General features: G+C 35.2%; 1 long non-coding RNA gene across 1 annotated transcript in view; it reads left to right on the plus strand.

Moving 5' to 3' along the window:
• Positions 1-22,792, plus strand: part of LOC141555348 (uncharacterized) — an 83,860-nt gene that overhangs the window by 25,736 nt on the left and 35,332 nt on the right. The window lies entirely within an intron of this gene.

Raw genomic sequence — 22,792 nt, forward strand, 5'->3', positions numbered from 1 at the left:
AATGAATGACAAGCTTTGTGAAAGCACTTTTAGAGTCTATAAGCTTTTGGAAGTCAAAGATTTCATCTTCTTTTTCATCTTTTTATCCCCAATGTCTAGAATAATGTCTTGTTCATGGTAGGCCCTCAAGAATTTTTGTTGAACTGAAAAACACTATGTCTAGGTCCAATGCAAATGGAAAAGTAATAGGAAAGAATTTAACTATACTGCTTTCATCCTAAAAGGCTGTGAGCTCCCTGAAGGCTCTGCAGGTGATAAATTATCTTCATACCCTGGACAGTTGCCATTTCTGTTGTGACTAGATTATGCTGACCTCCCCAGGCTCTGACTATACCTTTGACCTCAATTTCATTACCCTGCTTAGTTAAATGAATTTTGTTTAACCCACTGAAACTCTGGCTTGATTACATCTCAGTAGTCTGTTTACCCTTGGAATACTCACCCTCTTCCCTGTAGAAATCATATGATTATATTAATAGATACAGAAAAAATATTTGAGAAAATAAAACACCCATTCCTATTAAAAACACTAGAGAGCATAAGAATTAATAGAGCTTTCCTTAAATAGTAAGTAGCATGTATCTAAAACCATCACAAGCATCATATGTAATAGGGATAAACTAAAACCATTCCCAATAAGATTAGGAGTGAAACAAGATTGCCCACTATTACCATTATTTTTTTCAATATTGAATTAGAAATTTCATCTTTAACAATTAGAGAAGAAAAAGGAATTAGAGTAGGTAATATGGAAAAAAAATGATCATTATTTGCAGGTAATATTATAGTATACTTAGAGAATCCTAGAGAATCAACTATAAAACTACAAACAATGAACATCTTAAGCAACATTGCAGGATATAACATAAATCTACATAAATCATTGGCATTTCTACATATCACCAACAAAGTCCACCAGCAAGAGATAGAAAAAACTTCCATTTAAAATAACCCTAGATAATATAAAATATAAAATAAAAATAAAATCTATCTGCCAAGATAAAACCAGGAACTATATAAATACTGTAAAGGGCTGAAACTCTGAATAGGTGCACTGGAATCAGACAACTGAGCACTTAAGGTTAATTACCTATTGGACAATTACTCTATACAATTTTTATACAAATAAAGTTAGATTTAAACAATTTGAAGAATATCAAATGTTCATAGGTAGGCCTAGCTATATAATAATGATGAAAATTCTACCTAAATAACAAAATTCATCTGAAAGAACAAAAGGTCAAAATTTCATGGGAATTAATTGGAAAAAATGCAAACAAAGGTGGCCTAGATATACCACACTTAAAACTATATTATAAAGCAATGGTCCTCAAAACCATTTGGTACTGGCTAAGAAATAGAGTAACAAATCAGTGAAATAGGTGGAACTCACAAGACACAATAGTCAATGACTATAATAATCTAGAGTTTGATAAATCCAAAGATTCCAGCTCCTAGGCTAAGAACTCACTATTTGACAAAAATTACTAGAAAAATGGAAAATAATATGACAGAAACTGGGCATTGATCAACACCCTAGATCATGAAAAGGTCAAAATGAGTTCATGATTTAGACATGAAAGGCAATACTATAAACAAATTAGGAAAACAAGGGATAGTCTACCTCTCAGATCTGTAAAGAAGGAAGGAATTTATTGCTAAAGAATAACTAAAGAACATTTTGAAATGCAAAATAAATAACTTTGATATTAAAATTTAAAGTTTTTGTAAAACAAAACCAATGCATCTAAGATTAGAAGGAAAGAAGAAAACTGGGAACAATTTTTACAATCAAGATTTCTGATAAAGGCCTTATTTCTAAAATGAATCAAATTTATAAGAATACAAGTCAATCTCTGTTATGATTACTAAGTGAGAACTGAGGTTTTCTGGACAATTACAAGGTGAGAACTCAGGTTGACTTGATAGAGGGGGCAAGCTCATTGGCTGGGGTGGTTCTTCCCAGAAGCCCTTGCATTATCCCACGCCCATTCTCTGGGAGGATAAAAAGAGACAGCAATGGGCGCAGAGGGCAGATCGGCCTGGAGAAGGATAAGAGCTGGAGGAGATTCAGAGCCAGGATTCAAGAGAAAGACTCTCTGCATTACATCAGGCCTGACGGGGCTCTCTGCAGGAAGGGAAGTCACTTCTTTGGACAAGAGTTAACAGCAACTGCCTGGAGACAACGGTTCGTTACAGGAAGAAGAATCTGTCGGAGAGATTTGAGTAGAAGACACAGCAGATCTCTTCCCAGAGAGCGATCCAGCAGCTTCTGGAGACGACAGCTCGTTACAATTGGCGTCCACACGTGGGGCAAGGACTTTTACTTATCCTGACAAGAGGAGCTAGACCAGACCTTCGCAATTTGGCGCCCGAACAGGGACAGACACAGTCCTGATTCCAGTGGAAAAGCTTCCAATCTAGATCTCAGTCTCTCTGACCCAGAACCGTGAGTAACGAGGAAACTTTGTTAAAGATTAAGTGAGCGTGCTAATAGATAAATAAGGAACTTAACTTGTTAAGGGCTAAACCAGGAATCTCTTATAGCTGAAATGGGGCAGATGTTAGCTATATTCAATCCCTGGACCTCAGCCGACTCAACCTCAGCCCCAGACGCAACCTCAGCTCCATTCAGGAGTGGTACTATAGAGAGTATAATCAAGATAATTGAGGAGCAGAGTTTACTTGTAACCTGGGTACAGATTGCTAAACTCTTGGCTGCATTAAGACGCACATCCCCTTGGTTCTTAGAGGAAGAAAAGATAGATGTAGATAAATGGAAGCTAGTGGGATATGAAATGAAAGAATTTCATGCAAAAAATGGGCCTCGTTCAATTTCTGCAGAAGTATTTTATATCTACAACATAGTTCAATTAGCCTTAAACTATCAAGCAAGTTGTAGGAGAAGGAAAAGTTCTAAAAATGAACAGAGGAGGAAGTGTGAGGAAAAAAGGAAAGATCAAGATCTTGCCCTAGAGCAAGAAGATTTAAATGAGGAATTATGGTATGATTCTCTTGAAGAAGCTTCAACCCTGCCTAGAGAACAGATTATTGACAGGCCCACATCAACCCCACCTTCAGAGATGGAGGAAGAAAGAGGGGAAGAGGCAGAAACACAAACAGAATTGCCTGTGAAGAAGCCTAAGCCCATGACAAGATTAGAAAAAGCATTGGTTAAAGCTAAGAGAGAAGGACAGGATATAAGTGATTTTATACATGCATATCCTGTGATTGAAAATACTGACTCTGTAGGTAAAAAAAGGAGAAGATATGCACCTTTAGATTTGAATACAATTAAGGATTTGAAAAAAGGTTGTACCCTTTATGGGGCTACATCAGCTTATGTCAAAATGTTACTAGATGGTTTGTCTTATGAAGTCCTAACCCCGAATGATTGGAAATCCATAGCAAGGACATGTCTGGAACCTGGAGAAAATTTATTATGGCTTGCGGAATTTCATGAATTATGTAAAATTCAAGTCAGATGCAATTTGGAAATAGGAGTTAACACACAATTCACTTTTGAGCACTTAGCTGGTGAAGGTCAGTATGGAGAGAATTCGGAACAGATTAATTATACCATGACAATATATGAGCAAATTGCTAAGGCTGCAATAAAAGCTTGGGGTGTCCTTCCTGGACAGAAAGATCGTGGAGAGGCTTTCACTAAAATACAGCAAGGTCCCAATGAACCTTTTGCAGATTTTGTGGGACGTTTGCAAACTGCTGTCAAAAGAACTATTGGAGAAAATTCAGCTACAGAAATAATGACCAGACATCTGGCTAAGGAAAATGCCAACGAGATTTGCAAAAGAATTATATGGGGATTAGACAAAGATGCTCCTTTAGAGGAGATCATAAGACGCTGTGCTACAGTGGGAACAAATGCTTTTTACACCCGGATGATGATGAACATGGAAAGACAGGGTCCCTCCTGGCAAGGGCCTTCTAGAGAAACTCGGCGATGTTTTCAATGTGGAAAAATTGGGCATCTAAGAGCTCAGTGTAGGTATGGAGATACAGTGAGAAGACAGGGTGAAAGAAGACCTAAAACCCCATGTCCAAAATGCAACAGAGGATTCCATTGGGCATCAGAGTGTAGAATAATTCAGGGAAATAGGATGAGGGGCCCAAGTCCAGGGCCCCAGGCAAAAAAGACTTGGGGCATGATGGCAGCTGATGTTACACCCAAAGAACCTTTAGAAGGCCAGGACTCTGATTTAATCAATCAGCAGAGAAGCAATCACATGGCAGAAAGGGATTACCTGATAAGTCAGTCAAAAGGCAATCAGATTGCAAAAATGGATTACACTTGGGGAGAATACAGGCCTTTTAAACCAACAGGGCTGTGTCCAGTGCAAACAATTCCAATGTAATTGCCAAATGATGAGAAGATATTTAGAAAGTGGTAAATAGAAGGTAATTAGATAGGTTAACTGCCTGGGAGAGAGGGTTTGCTTGTATTTCTTCAGCAGGAAAAGGAATCAGATGGGTGCCAACGAGTCATATTCACCTTGTCCATCAGAGAGAGACAGAAAAAGAGAAAGACCTCAAAATAAAGGAGAAGATCTAAGAAACATCTGACACTGAAAGAGCATGGATAATAAGAAGACTGTTAAAGAACTTTAAAAACCAGCAGGAATCATTGGACTTCCTCACACAAGATGAGAATAATGGACAATGGACTTATGGACATTTATAAATTTTCAATTTATGATTATTTGATTATGTTATATACTTCTAGCATGCGTTATGTTACTATGTTACTATATGCTTATGTAATTTATGTAATTATCTGTAATACTTCCCATATTGATGGATTTATGTTTCAAGGTCATGACTGTCCTATGTTCTAAATCAAAAGAAAGGGGGAGATGTTATGATTACTAAGTGAGAACTGAGGTTTTCTGGACAATTACAAGGTGAGAACTCAGGTTGACTTGATAGAGGGGGCAAGCTCATTGGCTGGGGTGGTTCTTCCCAGAAGCCCTTGCATTATCCCACGCCCATTCTCTGGGAGGATAAAAAGAGACAGCAATGGGCGCAGAGGGCAGATCGGCCTGGAGAAGGATAAGAGCTGGAGGAGATTCAGAGCCAGGATTCAAGAGAAAGACTCTCTGCATTACATCAGGCCTGACGGGGCTCTCTGCAGGAAGGGAAGTCACTTCTTTGGACAAGAGTTAACAGCAACTGCCTGGAGACAACGGTTCGTTACAGGAAGAAGAATCTGTCGGAGAGATTTGAGTAGAAGACACAGCAGATCTCTTCCCAGAGAGCGATCCAGCAGCTTCTGGAGACGACAGCTCGTTACAAATCTCCAAGTGATAAATGATCAAATGATATAAACAGATAATGAAATTAAAGCCATTTCTAATCATATGTAAAAATGCTCGAGATTAGAGAAATGAAAATTAAGACAACTATGAGGTACCATTTCACATCTCTCTCTATTTAAAATGACAAGAAAAGATAATGAGAAATGTTGGAGGGGATTTGTGAAAACTAGGACTCTAACACATTGTTGGTGGAATTGTGAACTGATCCAACCAGTTGGAAAAGTACTTGAAAGTGCTTTGAAAGAACTTGAAAAAACAAATGAAAAACCCAAAGGGCTATCAAATTTTGAATACCCTTTCATATATCAATGTCTCTTCTAGGTCTGTATCCCAAAGAAATAATAAAAAAGGGAAAAGAACCCAGATGTGCAAAAATGTTTGCAACAACTTATAGTCATGGAATGAAATAAATTCCTTAAAAGAAGACATTATCTCTTTCTCTGTATGCTTGAGATACCAGTATGGCACCTAGAGGACTGTAGGCAATCAATAAATGTTTGTTGATTGGTTGATAGAACCTGAGGCACTAAAAGGTTAAATGACTTGTCAAGTATGTCAAACCAGTATGGCAAACTCAGAACTTAATCCCAGGACTTTCTGACTCAGAGGCTAATGTATATAACCTATATTTATCTATGAGCATGTCATCTTCCCCACTAAATTTTAAGCTCCTTGAGGGCAGGGACTACCTCATTTCTGCACAGTGGCTGGCACATAGCAAGCTCTTTTTTTTTCTTTTTTTAAAATTAATTTTATAATTATAACATTTTTTGACAGTACATATGCATAGGTAATTTTTTACAACATTATCCCTTGTACTCCTTTCTGTTTCAAATTTTTCCCCTCCTTCCCTCCATCCCCTCCCCTAGATGACAGGCATTCCCATACATATTAAATATGTTATAGTATATACTAGGTAAAATATATATGTGTGCGGAACCGAATTTTGTTGTTGTTGTTGCAAAGGAAGAATTGGATTCGGAAGGTAAAAATAACCTGGGGAGAAAAACAGAAAATGCTAACAGTTTACACTCATTTCCCAGTGTTCCTTCTCTGGGTGTAGCTGCTTCTGTCCATCATTGATCAATGGGAATTGGATTAGCTCTTCTCTATGTTGAAGATATCCACTTCTATCAGAATACATCCTCATATAGTATTGTTGTTGAAGTGTATAATGATCTCCTAGTTCTGCTCATTTCACTCAGCATTAGTTGATGTAAGTCTCTCCAAGCCTCTCTGTATTCATCCTGTTGGTCATTTCTTACAGAACAATAATATTCCATAACATTCATATACCATAATTTACCCAACCATTCTCCTATTGATGGGCATCCATTCATTTTCCAGTTTCTAGCCACTATGAAAAGGGCTGCCACAAACATTTTGGCACATACAGGTCCTTTTCTCTTCTTTAGTATTTCCTTGGGATATAAACCCAGTAGTAGCACTGCTGGGTCAAAGGGTATGCACATTTTGATAACGTTTTGGGCATAATCCCAGATTGCTCTCCAGAATGGTTGGATTCTTTCACAACTCCACCAACAATGCATCAGTGTCTCAGTTTTCCCACAGCCCCTCCAACATTCATCATTATTTGTTCCTGTCATCTTAGCCAATCTGACAGGTGCATAGTGGTATCTCAGAGTTGTCTTAATTTGCATTTCTCTGATCAATAGTGATTTGGAACACTTTCATATGAGTGGAAATAGTTTCAATTTCATCATCTGAAAATTGTCTGTTTATATCCTTTGACCATTTATCAATTGGAGAATGGCTTGATTTCTTATAAATTAGAGTCAATTCTCTGTATATTTTGGAGATGAGGCCTTTATCAGAACCTTTAACTGTAAAAATGTTTTCCCAATTTGTTACTTCCCTTCTAATCTTGTTTGCATTAGTTTTGTTTGTTCAAAAGCTTTTTAATTTGATGTAATCAAAATTTTCTATTTTGTGATCAATAACGATCTCTAGTTCTCCTTTGGTCACAAATTCCTTCCTCCTCCACAAGTCTGAGAGGTAAACTATCCTATGTTCCTCTAATTTATTTATGATCTCGTTCTTTATGCCTAAATCATGGAGCCATTTTGATCTTATCTTAGTATGTGGTGTTAAGTGTGGGTCCATGCCTAGTTTCTGCCATACTAATTTCAAGTTTTCCCAGCAGTTTTTGTCAAATAATGAATTCTTATCCCCAAAGTTGGAATCTTTGGGTTTGTCAAACACTAGATTGCTCACACAGCAAGCTCTTAATGCTAACCAGTGGCTTAATTGATATTAGGGCTGTTTTGGAGCAAGTTGAAATATAGTCCTTGAAAAAAACCTGAACTGGAAGTCCTTCTTCAAACTCACCAATTCATGCTAATCATCAAATCTAACATGAGCCCATAAAATATGCTATAAAATGTACCTATAAAATACCAGTATAATCCAACAAGTTTCATCAATAATCAATTTTTAGTCCTTCAATGAGAAAGAACCCAGTATGTCCCAAGGCTTCCACTGTGAGAAAGCTCTAAATATTAGCAAGATGTTTCCAAATTTCTACCTATTGCATATAATTCTGCTGTCTGGGACCAAACAGCATTTAATAGCAGAAATGATATGAATTTAGAGATAAAGAATAAAGATTCAAGTGCCAGCCTTCCTACTTACTAACAATATATTCATAGCAAGTCATTCAACTTCTTTGAGCCTCAATTTCTTCATCAAATGAGGACATTAGACCAGATAATCTCTAAACTATCTTGTAACTCTAAATTTATTATCCTGATTTCTCTTCCAGATGATATAAATTCAAATACTTGAACTATCATGCCCTCCAAATGTTCTCTTCTCTCCAAAATTCATTACTCAAATCGATCTCCTTATCATATCATTCCCTTCCCATCTTGTTTATTCTCTTTAGAATCTTCTCCATCTTATCTGTGTCCTTCCTAAAATATGGTAAATAAACTTAACACAATATTCCATTGTGTTACAATGAATTCCATTGAAGTACAATTGAATATTGTAGTTTGGCTAAATAGAGCATGGAGAATGTGTATAAATATTGACATAAGCATTTCCATGTGGTTCTTTTTGGGAATCTGAATCTATGATTTTTTTGAGAGGAGGGAGAATCTTCATTGCAAAAATTCCTTCCACCAATGCAGATTGACAACTCATCTATAATTTTAAAATTTTGGAAAGTTGTCTGGAACATTGAGAGTTTGACCATGGTTGTCCATCGTTACATAAATAGGATGATTCTGAGGCATGATTTGAATCCAAGTCTTTCTGATTCTAAATCAACTCTTTCTTTCTTTATTTATATCTTTATTAAATTTCATCTTGTTTAATTCAGCTTATTGTTATAGTCTGTCAAGATTGCTTTAGAATAGGATTCTGTCATCCAATGTGCACAATCTCATTCCTTCACATCATAGACTTCATTCCATAGCTGAATTACATATCAAATATGCAAGAAGAAGAGAGTTAATTGCCTCTGCCTAGGAGAGAGGACTAACATTGGATAATAGAAGCAAGATCCTAAAGGTCTTTATAGAAAAAAAATTGAGTTAAATCTTACAAAATGGAGTATAGTAGTGATAAGTGCAACATACTTAGATTCAAAATATCAGCATCAAAGGTACAAAATGGTAGACCTGAGCTGGAGATCCACTTGTATTTAAAAAGATCTGTGGGTTTTAAGGGCCTTCAAATACTTTATCATTAAATGGTGTAATATGGTGATCACTTTGACCAAATTGTTAAAAATACTTAAAATTCAGACCAGGAAAAATAATTCTGCTTTGGTTCTGCTGACCCCATCTTTAGTATTATTTTCCATTTTGATGCCTCATTTTAAAAATAATTTTGATAAGCTAAAGGAAGGAAGGTAACCAGGATGGTGTGGGACCTCACAAAGCCATGATATCAGGATCATTTGGAAGAAGTGGGAATGTTTAGCCTAGAGAAGAGAATACTTAAAAGAGACATGATGATTATCTACCAGTACTTAATGGACTCTCCCTAGGAGAAGGAATTGGACTTGTTTGTCAGCCCCCAGAGGGAAGATGGTTAGAAGTTGTAGAGAGTACAAAATAAATCCATAAATCCTCAGTATTTTTATACATCACTAAACAAAATCCAACAGCAAGAGATATAAAGAGAAATTCCATTTAAAATAATCATCAATAATATAAAATATTTGGGAATCTATCTGCCAAAGAAAAGTCGGAAAATATATGAGCAAAACTACAAAACACTTTCCACATAAATAAAGTCAAATCTAAACAATTGGAAAAATATTATGTGCTCTTGGATAGGTCGAGATAATATAATAAAGATGGCAATACTACCTAAACTAATCTATTTATTTAGTGCTATGCCAACCAGACATCCAGAAACGATTTTAATGACCTAGAAAAATAACAAAATTCATCTGTAAGAACAAAAGGTCAAGAATTTCAAGGGAACTAATGGAAAAAACTCAAATGTATGTGGCCCAGCTGCACCCGATCTAAAACTATATTACAAAGCAATGATCACCAAGATCATTTGGCATTAAATAAGAAATAGTCAACTGATCCAACATTAGGTGTGTTTTGTTTTGTTTTGTTTTGTTTATGTTAAGCTAAGCCAGCTTTTACATTCTCTCATTTCACTCTCATCAAGAGACTTCTTAATTTGTCTTTATTTTCTGCCATCAGAGTGGTATCATCTGCATAACTAAGATTGTTAATATTCCTCTGGAAGTCCCTCACATTCTCCACAATCCGGCAAACATTAAAAATTTGATCTCTAGTTCCTTTACCTTTTTGAAAACCAGCCTGCTCTTCTGGTAATTTTCCATTGACACATTTCTAAATCCTAGCTTGTAGTATCTTAATCATAACTTTCTGGTATAGGAAAGGAGCACAGTTGTTCAGTAATTTGAACATTCTTTGGCATTGTCCTTCTTTAGGATTGGGTTGTAAACTGATCTTTTTTGATCTACTGCCAAATTTTCTAAATTTGCTAGCATGTGAGAGAGCAGCACTTTAGCAAAATCGTCTTTTATATTTTTAAATAGCTCAAGTGTAATTCTGTCACCTTCACTAGAATAATTTTTATAGTGCTTCCTAGGACTCTCAAGGATGCCTTGATCTTAATCAATAACTACATCATTGTGTTTTTCAGTGATGATAAAAATTTTATTGCAGGTTTTTTGCATATTCTTGTTACTTCTTCTTAATCTTTTCTATTTCTATTATATTTTTGTCTTTTATCATGCCCATTTTTCCATGAACTGTTTCCTTGATATCTCAAATTTTCTTCAAGAGATTTCTTGTCTTTCTCTTTTCATTGGTTTTTATTTTCCATTTCTTTGCATTGCTTATTTATAAAAGTCTTTTTTGTCCCTTACTCTTCTCTGGAATTCTGCATTCAGTTGAGTATGTCTTTCCTTTTTCCTTTTCCCTTCATTAGCCTTCTTTTTAAGCTATTAGTAAAGTCTCATCAGACAATTATATTGCTTTCTTGCTCTTCTTTTTATTTATTTTTTGTTGTTGTTGTTGCAGCCTTCTGTATAATATTGTGAATCTCTGCCCATAGTTCTTCAGATCTATCTACAAGATCTTATCCTTTAAATTTATTTATCATATCCACTTCATAATCATAAAGGATGTTACTTCAGTCATTCCTATGTAGTCTAATGGGTTTTTCCCTATTTCTTTTCATTTAATTCTGAATTTTGCAATAGGAAGCTCATGATTTGAACAGTCAGCTCCAAGTCATATTTTACCTCATTGTGTAGAGCTTCTTCACTTTTATCTGTAAAATACATATAATAAATCTGATTTCAATATTAACCATATGATCATGTCCATGTGCAGAGTCACATTTTGGGTTATTGAAAAAGAATGTTTGCTATGAACAGAGAATTATCTTAACAAAATTTTATTAATCTTTATCATCTTTAATTTTTTACTCCAAAGCAAAAGTTGCTTATTATTCCAATTATCTTTTAATTTCTTACTTTAACATTTCACTCCCCCAAAATGAGTGACATCTTTTTTTTAATGATGTTTCTAGAAGATGTCGCAGATCTTCATAGAACTAATCAACTTTGTCCTCTTAAGCTTAGACTTAGATATTGTGATATTGAATGATTTGCCTTGGATTTGAGCAGATATCATTTTGTAATTTTTGAGATTATACCTCAATATAGCTTTTATCACTCTTCTATATGGCTAATACATTTGAAGGGATTCTTGTCTACAGTAGCATATGTACATGATCACCTGAATTAAATCCATCCATTACCAATCATTTAGGTTCACTGACATCCAAGTTGTCAAAGTTTAATTTTTCCATTTCCTATTTGATCATATACAGTTTACCTTGGTTCATAGATCTTATATTCCAAGTTCCTATGTAATACCAGACATACATGCAATTGAACTTCCTTTTGTATTTGGTCCAGCCACTTCATTACTATTTGGGCTACTTATAGCTGTACTCCATTCTTCCTCAGTAGTATGTTGAACACTATCTAATCTGAGGAGCTCATCTTCTGGCACCATATCTTTTAACATTTTAATACTATATATGGTAATTTCTTGGCAAAGATATTAAAGGAGTTTGCTATTTCCTTCTTCAGTGAATCACTTTTCTTCCTTTTTCTTTTTTTTATTAAATCTTTTTGGTTTCAAAACCTAAGCATAGATAATTTTTAATATTCACTCTTGCAAAACTTTTGTTCCAATTTTTTTTCTCTCCCTTTCCCTCAGTCTCTCCCCTAGATGGCAAGTAATCCAATATATATTAAACATGTTCAATTATTCTATATGTATTTCCATAATTATTGTGCTGCACAAGAAAAATCAGATCAAAAAAGGCAAAAATGAGAAAGAAAGCAAAATGCAAGCAAACAACAACAAAAAAGTGAAAATACTATGTTTTGATCCAGATTCAGTTTCCACAGTCTTCTCTGGGTGTAGATGGCCTTCTTTATCACAAGATTATTGAAATTGACCTCAATCATCTCATTGTTGAAAAAAGCCATGTCCATCAGAATTGATCATCATATAATCTTGTTGTTGCTATATACAATGATCTTCTGGTTCTGCTCATTTCACTCAGCAGTCTCTCCAGACCTCTCTGAAATCAGTCTGCTGACTGTTTCTTATAGAACAATAATATTCTATAAAATTCATATACCATAATTTATTCAGTCATATTGACCCACATCTAACACCATATACCAAGATAAGATCAAAATGGGTTCACAATTTAGACATAAAGAGTGATATTATAAGCAAATTAGAAGAACAAAGGATAGTTTATCTCTCAGATCTGTGAGAAGGAAGGAATTTGTGCCCCAAGAAGAACTGGAGTACATTATTGAAGACAAAATAGGTAATTTTAATTATATTAAGTTAAAAAATTTTGTACTAACAAAACCAATACAGACAAGATTAGAAGGAAAGTAATAAATTGGGGGGAAAAATTTACATTCAAGGGTTTGATTAAAGTCCTCATTTCTAAAATATATAGAGAATTCACTCAAATTTATAAAAATTCAAGCTATTCTCCAATTGATAAATGGTCAAAGAATATGAACAGACAATTTTCAGATGAAGAAATGGAAACTATTTCTAGCCATATGAATAGGTACTCTGAATCACTATTGATCAGAGAAATGCAAATTAAGACAACTACACACCTCTCCAATTGGCTAAGATGACAGGAAAAGGTAATGATGAATGTGGGAGGGGATGTGGGAAAACTGAGACACAAACATTATTGGTGCAAATGTGAATTGATCCAACCATTCTGGACAGCAATATGGACTTATGCCCAAAAGATTATCAAACTGTGTATACCCTTTGATCCAGTAGTGTTTCTAGTGGGCTTATATCCCAGAGATCATAAAGAAGGGAAAGGGACCCACATGTGCAAAAATGTTTGTGGCAGCCTTTTTGTAGTGGCAAAAAACTGGAAATTGAGTGGATGCCCAATAGTTGGAGACTGGCTATATAAGTTATGGTATATGAATGTTATGGAATATTATTGTTCTGTAAGAATCGGTAGGATGATTTCAGAGAGGTCTGGAAAAACTTATATGATGCTGAATGAAATGAGCAGAACCAGGAAATCATTGTGTGTAGCAACAAAAAGATTATATGATGATCAATTCTGATGGATATAGATATTTTCAACAATGAGATAAATAAGGTCAGTTTTAATGATCTTGTGATGAAGAGAGCCATCTACACCTAGAGAAAGGACTATAGGAATTGAGTCTGGAACTCAACATAGCATTTTCACTCTTTTTATTGTTGTTTGCATTTTGTATTATTTCTCATTTTTTTCCTTTTTTATCTAATTTTTTTTGTGCAACAACATAATTATACAAATATGTATGCATGTATTGAATTTAACATATATTTTAACATGTCTAATATATATTCGATTGCTTGCCATCTAGAGGAGAGTATGGGGGAAAGGAGAGAATATTGGAAGACAAGATTTTGTAAGGCTCAGTGTTGAAAAATTATCCATGCATATGTTTTAAAAATAAAAAGCTTTAATTAAAAAAAAACCTTATTCAGCCATTCCCAACTGATGAACATCCACTCTGTTTCTAGTTCCTTGCCATTACAAAAAGGGGTGCTACAAACATTTTTGCATCTGTGGATCCTTTTCCCCTTTTTTATGATCTCTTTGGGATATAGACCCTGTTGGATCAAAGGGAATGCACAGTTTGATAACCCTTTGGGCATAGTTCCAAATTGCTCTCCAGAATGGTTGGGTCAGTTTACAACTTCACCAACAGTATATTAGTGTCCCAGTTTTCCCACATTCCCTCTAACATACATCATTATCTTTTTTCATCATCTTAGCCAATCTGAGAGATGTGTAGTGGTACCTCAGAGTTGTCTTAATTTGCATTTTGGAGGAGGAGCCAAGATGGTAGAGAGGATATATATCTTTTTCTGAACTCTTTCAACAGCCCTCACACTAACAGCAAATCCAGCCTTTGAATTAGTTTTAGAGTGACAGAACTCAAAAATATTGGGAATGTAACAAATTACCAGCAGAAGATAATTTTGAAGATCTCCAGAAAAGGTCTGTTTCAATCAGTCATGGAGGGAGGTGGGGTCAAGCACAAGCAGGCCAAAAACAGACACTGAGTGCAGGCAGTACATGGCCCAGGGCAGTGTGGGCTACCCAGAGTAAACTACAGCAGTGTTGGCTACTCTGTCTTGGTTGCAAGCTAGTAGAAAAGCAGGCTTGTTATAAGAAATCCAAAACAAACACAAAAGGAAAATAGTGAACCCCCAAATGCCAGAATTTCACAAGATCTGGCCATTCTCACCCAGCACCAAAAGTCAGTTAGCATTGACCCAGTGCAGCCACTGCTAATTGTAAAGGAAGTTTAGACAATCTCTTCCTTGCCCTAAAAGCAGACCTCAACTTAAAGAAAAATGAGCAAAAAAGCAAAAAGACCTCTGACCATAGTTTTTGTACTGAAAGAGAACAACACATTTCAAACTCTAAGGTCACTAAAACCAGATTGTCTCCAGATGAAGCTCCAAAGGATGATATAAATTGGTCCCCATCTTACAAGGCTCTCTTGGAAGAAATTTAAAAGAATCTTAAAAGATAGATAGAAGAAAAATGGGGAAAAGAAATGAGAGCTTTGCACAAGGGCTTGGGAAAGGAAACACAGAAAATATCTGAAGAAAACTCCTTAATAGTGATGAAATGGTAGAAAAGAAAGTTGAAGATGTTAAGAATCACACAGTTTTTAAGCATTTTATTTTTCTTTAACTTGACTTCTAGTACTCTAAATGGTAGAACTTTCTCAAGAGATCAATGAATACAGTTATTACACAGGGATATAGAGCATTGTTAATATTTTTACATTAGTTATGCTGAGAAAAAAAAGAGGACATTATAGGCTAAAGGAAGAATGATTGTCAAGGCAATATATTTAGTGAAATGAAAAAAGCATTAACTCCTTACAAAATTGGACTATTGGAAAATGGAAATGGAAAAAGAAAACAACTTCTGAAAAATAGAATTTGTGAAATGGGGAAAAAACCCATAGAACAAAACAATTTATTTAAAAATTCAATTGGTCAAATACAAAAAGATAATGATGGTAAATGATGAAAATAATTCACTAAAAATCAGAACTGAACCAATAGAAATGAAAGACTCCGTGAGACATCAAGAATCAGTCCAGCAAAATCAAAAAAAAAAAAAAAAGAAAGAAAAGAAAAATAGAAGAAAATATAAAATACCTACTTAGGAAAACAACTGGCCAGGAAAATAGATCTAAGATCTTAAGGATTATTGGACTTCCTGAAAAACCATGATTTTAAAAAAAGAGACTAGACATTACCTTTCAGTAAATCATCAAAGAAAACTGTCCTGATGTCCTAGAATCAATAGATAAAACAGCCATTGAAAGAATTCATTGATCACCTCCTGAAGAAACCCAAGGAATATCATGGCTAAATTTCAGAACTATCAGACCAAGAAAAAAAAATATTGCAAGGAGCCAGAAACAATTCAAATACCAAGGAGCCACAATAAGGATTACTGAAGACCTAGCAGCTTCTACCTTAAAAGATCAAAGAGCCTGGAATCTGATATTTCAAAAAGCAAAGAAACTTGGAATACAATGCTACTTTGATAAACTGAGCATTTTCTTTCAGGGAAGAAGATGGACATTAAATGAAACAGGTGAATTTCATCTATTTCTGATGAAAAGACCAGAGCTGAGCAAAAAACAATATTACCTCCAAATATAGAACTCAAGAGAAACATAAAAAGGTAAAAAGAAAAGAACTCTTGAGAACAATATCTCTGTTATGGGTATACACAGATAGTGCAGATATAATTTGATTTTATTGGTATAATATAAAAAAGAAACTAGAGGTAGAAAGGGGATTGTACTGGAAAAAGGGGAAATTGGAGGTAAAATGAGGGAAATTACATCTCATGAAGATGCAAAAAAAACATTATAATTGAGGGAAAGAAGGGATGGGGAAGAACATTGAATGAATCTTACTCTTATCAGATTTGGCTCAAAGGGAGAATATTATACATATTCGGTTGCACAGAGAAACTTATCTCACCTTATAGGAAAGTGGGAGAGGAAAGAGGAAAAGAAAAGGGAAAAGAAAAAGAAAAAAAGAAATAGTAAGAAAAAGATATAAGAAAGGGAGAGGGATTCTGAAGGAGGCAAGTGGTGGTCAGAAGCAACATACTGGGGAAAAGGGAAAAGGGGAAAGAAAAGAGAAAAGCATATTTTGGAGTAAATAAGATTATGGGAAATACAGAATTAGTCCTTTTAACTATGAATATGATTGTGGTAAACTCTCCCCCCTAAAATGGAAGTGGATTGTAAAGGGCTGAAACTCTGAATAGGTGCACTTGAATCAGACAACTGAGCACTTAAGACTAATTACCTATTGGGCAATGACTCTATTAGCATATGTTTGGAATTGCTCTTCTCTCAGTTAATGCTGGCTCAATGTTTGGGATTAAGAGAATTGTAGATAAGGATTAGGAGATGGAGTGAGAGAGGTGAGAGAACTTCACTTGGCAGCAGGACAAGGAGGAGAAAAGTGTGGAGATTCTGGACTCTAGAATCAAGGAGGGATTCTTGGCAAAACTCCTGGCAGTTTTGTCTATCTCCTTCACTTCTCCCTCTAAAGACCAAGGACTTTTGCTTATCCTGATTTTGGCTGATTCTGAGGCTTCCAGGGAGCTAGTTTGGACTTTACAATGGACAGCAGATTAGATTAAAAGTCAGAATCCTACAATATGTTGTTTAAAGAAACACATTTATGACTTCTGGCCAAGATGGCGGTGTGGAGGCAGAAAGCTGCTTGAGCTCTGTGTTTTCTCTCAGGACTTACTTCATGACAAGCCTTGGAGTTAATGCTTGACTGGAAAAAAACCCACAAATAATCACCAACAGAAGACATCCTTGAAATTCGCCAGAGAAGGTCTGTGTTTGCTCAGGGGAGGGTCGAACAGACTGGGCACAGATTGAGGGCAGGCAAGCCAGAGTGAGACAGGCAGCTCACACAGCTCAGACCAGAGGGGGGAGGGGTACGATCTCTGTTATTTCTGAGAAAAGACTTTTACCCCAGTGTGGATACTCTGTCTTGGCAGCAAGCCAGAAGCAGCAGAGAGGGTGTAAACACCGAATGTGAACAATAAAACCCCGGTAAGCTAGCATCTCTCAGAACCAGCCACCCCCAACCCCCACCTGGAGTGACTCAGCATGTTCTTAGAGCCTCAGAGCGCAGATGCATTGCAGCCATCGCTGTCCTGTTAGTGGCCCGCTGCTGCCCTCCCCCCCAGTCTGTAAAGGAAGCCCATTAACACCATCCAGCCCCATCCCCCCCAAAACAGACCTATTGAAGCATGGAGAAGTCATTCCCTGCATTTAAAGACAGAGTGGATAAAGAAAACAAATCATTGAGAAACAAAATTAGTGAAATGGAAAAGGTAAACAACTCCAAGGAAAACAGGATTAGTGAATTGGAAAAGGTAAACAACTCCAAGGAAAACAGAATTAGTGAGCTGGAAAAAGAAAACAGCTCTCTAAAAAATAAAATGGATAAAAATGGAAAAAAATTCCATAGAAGAAAAAAATTCACTTAAAAACACAATTGGACAATTACAAAAACATATAAAAAAAAGTGAGTGAAGAAAATACATCATTGAAAATTAGACTCAAACGAGTAGAAATATATGAATCAAGGAGAAACCAAGAAGTAGTCAAGCAAAACCAAAAAAATGAAACAATTGAAAAGAATGTCAAGTACCTTATTAGAAAGACAACAGACCTGGAAAACAGATCCAGGAGAGACAATTTGAGAATAATCGGACTCCCTGAAAAATGCAAGGAAAAAAAGAGCTTGGACACTATTTTTGAGCAAATTATCAAAGAGAACTGCCCAGATGTTTTGGAAACAGAGGGTAAAATAGACATTGAAAAAATTCGTCGATCACCTACTGAAAGGGACCCTAAAATCAAAACGCCAAGAAATATAGTGGCCAAGTTCAAGAACCATCAGACAAAGGAAAAAATACTGGAAGCTGCTAGAAAAAAGCAATTCAGATATGGAGGAGCCACAATAAGGATAACTCAGGATCTAGCAGCATGCACATTAAAAGAACAAAGGGCCTGGAACATGATATTCCAAAAGGCTAAGGAATTTGGTATGCAGCCAAGAATAACTTACCCAGCAAAAATAAGCATTGTTTTCCAGGGAAGAAGATGGACATTTAACGAAATAAATGAATTCCATCTATTCTTGATGAAAAAAACCAGACCTACACAAAATGTTTGATCTTCAAATACAGAACTCAAGAAATTTCTAAAAAGGTAAAAAAAAATCTTGAGAACTATACTTCTGCATTAAAATATGTAAAGAACATGTGCATAATTTGTCCTAGAAACTAGAGGTGGAAAGGAATTTATATCATAAAAAAGTGTAAAGTGGTGGTACTACATCTCATGAAGAGGCAAAGCTAACCTATTATATCTGAGAGAAAGAAAGGAGGGAGATGAAAATAGTATGTATCAATAGACATATTCAATTTATGGTGAAACTTCTTCCACTTCATTGAAAAGTGAGAGGGAAGGAGTAAGCTAAGGGGAAGGGAAGGGAGAGATACTAAAAAGGGAGGGCTGTGAAAAGCAAGTGGTGTTCACAAGTTTAATACTGGGTAGGGGGTAAGAGGGAAGGAAAGGAGAAAAGCATAAGCAGGGGTTAACAGGATGGCAAGCAATATAGAATTAGTCATTTTAACCATAAATGTGAATGGGGCAAACTCCCTCATAAAGAGGAAGCAGTTAGTAGACTGGATTAAAAATCAGAATCCTACTATATGTTGTTTACAGGAAACACACCTGAAACAGGGTGATACATTCAAACTAAAAGTAAAAGGGTGGAGCAGAATCTACTATGCTTCAGGTGAAGCCAAAAAAGCAGGGGTAGCCATCCTCATCTCAGATCAAGCAAAAAAAAAACAAAAATTGATCTAATTAAAAGAGATAAGGAAGGGCATTATATCCTGCTAAAGGGTAGCATAGATAATGAAGCAGTATCATTATTAAACATATACGCATCTGTGGTGCAGCATCTAAATTCTTAAAAGAGAAATTAAGAGAGCTGCAAGAAGACATAGACAGCAAAACTATAATAGTGGGAGATCTCAACCTTGCACTCTCAGAATTAGATAAATCAAACCACAAAATAAATAAGAAAGAAGTCAAAGAGGTAAATAGAATACTAGAAAAGTTTGATATGATAGATCTCTGGTGAAAGCTAAATGGAGACAGAAAGGAGTATATTTTCTTCTCAGCAGTTCATGGAACCTATACAAAAATTGATCATATCCTAGGGCATAAAAACCTCAAAATCAAATGCAGTAAGGCAGAAATAGCAAATGCTTCCTTTCAGACCACAATGCAATTAAAATTACATTTAATAAAAAGCCAGGGGAAAATAGACCAAAAAATAATTGGAAACTAAATAATCTTATACTAAAGCGTGATTGGGTTAAACAGCAAATCATAGACATAATTAATAACTTCACCCAAGAAAATGACAATAATGAGACATCATACCAAAATGTGTGGGATACAACCAAAGCAGTAATAAGGGAAAGTTTTATATCTCTACAAGCCTACTTGCATAAAATAGAGAAAGAGAGGTCCAACGAATTGGGCTTACAGCTAAAATTGCTAGAAAAGGAATAAATTAAAAACCCCCAGACAAACACAAAACTTGAAATTCTAAAAATAAAAGGTGAGATTAATAAAATTGAAAATAAAAAAACCTATTGAATTAATTAATAAAACTAAGAGTTGGTTCTATGAAAAAACCAACAAAATAGACAAACCCTTAATAAACTTGATTAAAAAAAGGAAAGAGAAAAAGCAAATCGTTAGTCTTGAAAATGAAAAGGGAGAACTCACCACTAATGAAGAGGAAATCAGAACAATAGTTAGGAGCTACTTTGTTCAACTTTATGCCAATAAATTTGATATCTTAAATGAAATGGAAGAATATCTTCAAAAATATAGCTTGCCCAGATTAAAAGAGGAAGAAGTAAGTAGTCTAAATAGTCCCATCTCAGAAAAAGAAATAGAACAAGCTATTAACCAACTCCCTAAGAAAAAATCCCCAGGACCAGATGGATTTACATGTGAATTCTACCAAACATTTAAACAACAACTAACTCCAATGTTATATAAACTATTTGAAAAAATAGGGATTGAAGGAGTCCTACCAAATTCCTTTTATGACACAGACATGGTACTTATACCTAAACCACGTAGATTGAAAACTGAGAAAGAAAACTATAGACCAATCTCCTTAATGAATATTGATGCTAAAATCTTAAATAAGATATTAGCAAAAAGACTTCAGAAAATCATCCCCAGGATAATACACTATGATCAAGTAGGATTCATACCAGGAATGCAGGGCTGGTTTAATATTAGGAAAACTATTAGTATAATTGACCATATTAATAATCAAATTAATAAAACCATATGATCATCTCAATAGATGCAGAAAAAAGTATTTGATAAAATCCAACATCCATTCCTACTAAAAACGCTTGAGAGTATAGGAATAAATGGACTATTCCTTAAAATAATAAGGAGTATATATTTAAAACCGTCAGTAAACATCATATGTAATGTCAATAAACTTTCCCTGTAAGATCAGGAGTGAAACAAGTTTGTCCACTATCACCATTACTATTCAATATAGTACTAGAAATGCTAGCCTTGGCAATAAGAGCCAAAAAAGAGATTCAAGAAATTAAAGTAGGAAATGAAGAAATCAACCTATCACTCTTTGCAGATGACATGATGGTATACTTAGAGAACCCCAAAGACTCTGCTAAATAGCTATTAGAAATAATTCAGAATTTTAGCAAAGTTGCAGGATACAAAATAAATCCACATCAATCCTCAGCATTTTTATACATTACCAACACAATCCAACAGCAAGAGATACAAAAAGAAATACCATTCAAAATAACGGTCTATAGTATAAAATATTTGGGAATATATCTACCAAAGGAAAGTCAGGAATTATATGAGCAAAATTACAAAACACTTGCCAGAAAAATAAAGTCAGATTTAAATAATTGGAAAGACATTCAGTGCTCTTAGATAGGCTGAGCGAATATAATTAAGATGACAATACTCCCTAAACTAATCTATTTATTTAGTGCTATACCAATCAGACTCCCAAGAAACTATTTTAATGACCTAGAAAAAATAACAACAGAATTCATATGGAACAACAAAAGGTCGAGAATTTCAAAGGAAGTAATGAAAAAAAAATTAAATGAAGGTGGTCTAGCTGTACCTGATCTAGAACTATATTATAAAGCAACAGTCACCAAAACCATTTGGTATTGGCTAAGAAATAGACTAGTTGATCAGTGGAATAGGTTAGGTTCACAGGGCAATATAGTGAATAAAAATAGAAATCTAGTGTTTGACAAACCCAGAGATCCAAACTTTGGGGATAAGAATTCATTATTTGACAAAAACTGCTGGGACAACTGGAAATTAGTATGGCAGAAACTAGGCATGGACCCATTTAACACGACATACTAAGATTAGATCAAAATGGGTCCAAGATTTAGGCATAAAGAACGAAATCATAAATAAATTGGAGGAACATGGCATGGTTTACCTCTCAGACTTGTGGAGGAGGAAGGAGTTTGTGTCCAACGGAGAACTAGAGATCATTATTGATCACAAAATAGAAAATTTTAATTACATCAAATTAAAAAGTTTCTGCACAAACAAAACTAATGTAAACAAGATTAGAAGGGAAGTAACAAATTGGGAAAACATTTTTACAGTTAAAGGTTCTGATAAAGGCCTCATCTCCAAAATATACAGAGAATTGGCTCTAATTTATAAGAAATCAAGCCATTCTCCAATTGATAAATGGTCAAAGGATATGAACAGACAATTTTCAGATGATGAAATTGAAACTATTTCCACTCATATGAAAGAGTGTTCCAAATCACTATTGATCAGAGAAATGCAAACTAAGACAACTCAGATATCATTACATATCTGTCAGATTGGCTAAGATGACAGGAACAAATAATGATGAATGTTGGAGGGGCTGTGGGAAAACTGAGACACTGATGCATTGTTGGTGGAGTTGTGAAAGAATCCAACCATTCTGGAGAGCAATCTGGAATTATGCCTAAAAAGTTATCAAAATGTGCATACCCTTTGACCCAGCAGTGCTACTACTGAGCTTATATCCCAAGGAAATACTAAAAAAGGGAAAAGGAACTGTATGTGCCAAAATGTTTGTGGCAGCCCTTTTCATAGTGGCTAGAAACTGGAAAATGAATGGATGTCCATCAATTGGAGAATGGTTGGGTAAATTATGGTATAAGAATGTTAT

The sequence above is a fragment of the Sminthopsis crassicaudata genome, chromosome 2 (genome assembly GCF_048593235.1).
Source record: "Sminthopsis crassicaudata isolate SCR6 chromosome 2, ASM4859323v1, whole genome shotgun sequence".
Classification (NCBI taxonomy): domain Eukaryota; kingdom Metazoa; phylum Chordata; class Mammalia; order Dasyuromorphia; family Dasyuridae; genus Sminthopsis; species Sminthopsis crassicaudata.